The sequence below is a fragment of the Primulina tabacum genome, chromosome 2, assembly GCF_025594145.1.
Source record: "Primulina tabacum isolate GXHZ01 chromosome 2, ASM2559414v2, whole genome shotgun sequence".
In the NCBI taxonomy this organism is placed as follows: Eukaryota; Viridiplantae; Streptophyta; class Magnoliopsida; order Lamiales; family Gesneriaceae; genus Primulina; species Primulina tabacum.
In genome coordinates this window covers 11,945,752-11,950,095 of record NC_134551.1, presented here as the reverse complement: position 1 = coordinate 11,950,095, position 4,344 = coordinate 11,945,752, and the positions used below count along the sequence as shown (strand labels likewise).

Sequence of the window (4,344 nt, the reverse complement as noted above, 5' to 3'; positions counted from 1 at the left end):
TATGAGTATTTGGAGTCGAAAAAAAAGTGGTAGACTTATTCGAGTATCTGAAAATAATTTAAACATGGATGATAATTCAAATAATCAAGATAATAATAATAATAATAATAATAATCAAGAACATGATCAATTAAGAACACTTAGGCACCATATGAACCCTATTAGAACTAGTGCCCCATCTTGTTTAGTTTTTCCTCCTGATGCATCTAATTTCAACTTCAAACCTCAAATTATTCAACTTTTGCCAAATTTTCATGGCTTAGATTCTGAAAATCCATATTTGCATCTAAGAGAATTTGAGGAAGTTTGTAACACTTATAATGATCAAAATTGTAGCATGGATATAGTTCGATTAAAGCTTTTCCCTTTTTCTTTAAAAGATAAAGCTAAAACATGGCTACAAAATTTAAGATCATGGGAAGAAATGCAACAACAATTTCTCAAAAAGTTTTTCCCTTGTCATAGAACAAACTCTTTTAAAAGACAAATTACAACTTTTTCTCAAAAACAAGGAGAAACGTTTTATCAATGTTGGGATAGATATAAAGAATTACTTAATACATGCCCACATCATGGTTTTGAAACATGGAGAATAGTTTCTCACTTTTATGAAGGTCTAATACCTAAAGATAGGCAAATGATAGAATTCACGTGTAATGGAACTTTTGAAGATAAAAACCCAAATGAAGCTATGGAATATTTGGATTCATTAGCAAAAAATGCTCAAAATTGGGATAATATAGGCACGATAGAACCACCAACAACTAAAAACAATAATTCAACAAATGAGGGTGGTATCTATAATCTTAAAGATGATATAGATATTCAAGCTAAACTTGCATCTTTAGCAAGAAAAATTGAGTCATTAGAAATGAAAAAGAGTGGTCAATTAAAAAGTATTCAAGAAATTGTTTGTCATATATGTGATACACATGATCATGCTACAAAAGATTGTCCAACATTACCTTCATTTAAAGAATGTCTCCATGAACAAGCAAATTATGTTAACAATTATAAAAAACCAATACTAGATCCTTTTTCACCATCATATAATCCTGGATGGAAAAATCATCCTAATTTTAGTTGGAGGAATGATAATAATGCACAACCGTCACAACAATATTTTCAAAATAACCAAAATCATCAAGATTATATTCCTTATGTTACACCTCCAAGAAAAAACTTTGAAGATGTAATTCATGCATTTATCCAAAAGCAAGAGTCTATCAATATTCAAAACAGTCAATCTATGAGTGATTTGAAAGAAACTCTTGCAAAATTTGCATCTGCACTTAATATTCATGAAAAAAGAAAACTTTCATCTCAACCTCAACCTAATCCTAAAAATCAAAATCAAGAATTAAAAAATGAAAAAATTGATCAAATAAAATCTGTTATTACCCTTAGAAGTGGTAAAATAGTTAATGATCCATATAGTAATGAAAACAAGGATCATTTAAAATCAAAGAGTAAGGATGATAATCCTGATACTTTTGAGAATGATGATACCTTATATTTTAAGAATAATATGGTGAATGATAAATCATCTGAAATAGTAAATAAGTCAAATAAACCTCCACCATTTCCTCATGTATTAACAAATCATAAAAAACAAAAAAGTGATTCTAATATTTATGAAGTTTTTAAACAAGTGAAGATAAATATTCCATTATTAGATGCTATTAAACAAGTACCTTCTTATGCAAAATTTTTAAAAGACTTATGTACTGTGAAGAGAAAATTGCATGTGAAGAAAAAAGCATTCTTGGCTGAACAAGTAAGTTCTATTCTTCAAAATAATTCTAGTTTAAAATATAAAGATCCTGGTTGTCCAACAATTTCATGTATTATTGGAGAAAATAAAATTAAAAAAGCTTTGTTGGATTTGGGAGCAAGTGTGAATTTATTTCCTTATTCAGTTTATGAAAAACTTAATTAGGAGAATTAAAACCCACTTCTGTTACTCTCTTACTGGCGGATAGGTCAATCAAAATACCTAGAGGTATTGTAGAAGATGTGTTGGTTCAAGTTGATAAATTCATATATCCTGTAGATTTTATTGTTTTGGATACACAACCAATAGAAGTACATAATGAAATTCCAGTAATATTGGGACGACCATTTCTAGCAACTTCAAATGCTTTAATTAATTGTCGAAATGGAATAATGAAATTGTCTTTTGGAAATATGACTCTAGAACTTAATGTGTTTAATTTATGTAAACAACCAAGTATTAATGAAAATGAATATGATAATGAAATTGAACCAATTGTGGAAGAAAATATACAAGAAGAAAACTTAAATCAACAATCTGAAGTTTTTTCAATAGAAAGTTTTGAGTCTAAAAATAATTTTAAAGAAGATGATAATATAAAACTTGAATTAAAAGTTTTACCATTAGAATTGAAATATGTATTTCTTGGTGAAAATAAAACATTTCCTGTTGTAATTTCTTCCACTCTTTTGCCAAATCAAGAAGAAGATTTAATTAAATTACTTAAAAAATATAAAAATGCAATTGGATGGACTTTGAAAGATATAAAAGGTATGAATCCTTTAATTTGTACACATAAAATTCACTTGGAAGAAAATGCTAAAACATATCAACAACCACAAAGAAGGTTAAATCCACATATGAAGGAAGTTGTTAAGAATGAAGTATTAAAACTATTAGACGCTGGAATTATCTATCCAATTTCAGATAGTAAATGGGTAAGTCCAACACAAGTAGTACCTAAAAAGTCAGGCATCACTGTTATAAAAAATGAAAAGGGAGAGTTATTACAAGCTAGGATTCCATCTAGTTGGCGTATGTGTATTGATTATAGAAAATTAAATGATGCAACTAGAATAGATCATTTCGCACTACCATTTTTAGATCAAATTCTAGAAAAAGTAGCAGGAAATTCTTATTAATGTTTTATTGATGGGTATTCGGGGTATTATCAAATACCTATATCATTAGAAGATCAAGAAAAAACTACTTTTACTTGTTCCTTTCGGAACTTTTGCATTTAAAAGAATGCTATTTGGTTTATGTAATGCTCCGGCTACTTTTCAAATATGCATGTTAAGTGTTTTCAGTGATATGATTGAAGAATATGTAGAAGTTTTTATGATGATATAACTGTTTTTGGAAACTCATTTGAAAATTGTCTTAAAAATCTAGAAGAAGTATTAAAAAGATGTGAAGAAAAAAATCTTGTTTTAAATTGGGAAAAATGTCATTATATGGTTAAATCTGGGATTGTTTTAGGACATGTGATATCTGAAAAAGGAATTGAAATTGATAAAGCCAAAGTTGATGTTATTGCTAATTTAACATCACCAAAAACGGTCAAAGAAGTTCAATCATTCTTGGGTCATGCAGGATTTTATAGAAGGTTTATAAAAAATTTCAGCATAATATCTAAACCAATTTTTTAAGCATAATATCTAAACCAATTTCAAATCTTTAACAAAAGATACACGATTTGAATGGACTCAGAAATATGAAAATGCTTTTAAAAAAATTATTAATCTTTTAGTTACATCACCATTTTACAACCTCCAGATTGGTCTTTACCATTTGAATTAATGTGTGATGCAAGTGATTATGCTATAGGAGCTGTGTTAGGACAAAGAAAAGAAGGAAAACCTTATGCAATCTATTATGCTAGTAGAACCTTAAATAGTGCCCAAATAAATTATTCAACTACTGAAAAAGAATTACTTTCAGTAGTATTTGCATTAGATAAGTTTCGATCTTATTTAATTGGTTCTACTACTATTGTTTACACCGATCATTCTGCCATAAAATATTTATCAAATAAACAAGATGCTAAGCCAAGATTAATACAGTGGATTTTATTGTTACAAGAATTTGATATTATAATTAAAGATAAAAAAGGAAAAGAAAATGTTGTAGCCGATCATTTATCTAGAATAATGACTGAATCATCTCATAATGAAATACCAATAAATGAAAATTTTCCAGATGATCAGTTGTTTTATGCTACTATTATGCCCTGGTTTGCTAACATTGTAAATTTTCTTGTGACAAATAAAATGCCTTCTCATTGGAATTCACGGGATAAGAATAAATTCTTGATAGAAGTTAAAAAATTTTATTGGGATGATCCTTACTTATTTAAGTATTGTCCTGACCAAATTTTTCGACGATGCATACCCGACAATGAAGTAAGTAATGTTATTAAATTTTGTCATTCTGAAGCATGTGGAGGTCATTTTTCATCCAATAAAACAGCTAATAAAATCTTACAATGTGGATTTTATTGGCCGTCTTTATTCAAAGATATGCATTTATTTTGCAAATCTTGTGAAAACTGTCAGAAGATGGGATCA

At 28.1% G+C, this 4,344-nt stretch overlaps 1 non-coding gene across 1 annotated transcript; it reads right to left on the bottom strand.

Moving 5' to 3' along the window:
- Window positions 1–468: 468 nt before the first annotated feature.
- On the bottom strand, window positions 469–579 carry LOC142538130 (small nucleolar RNA R71). Its single transcript, XR_012818670.1, has one exon. It is a non-coding gene; the product is annotated as a small nucleolar RNA R71 (small nucleolar RNA).
- Window positions 580–4,344: the final 3,765 nt, after the last annotated feature.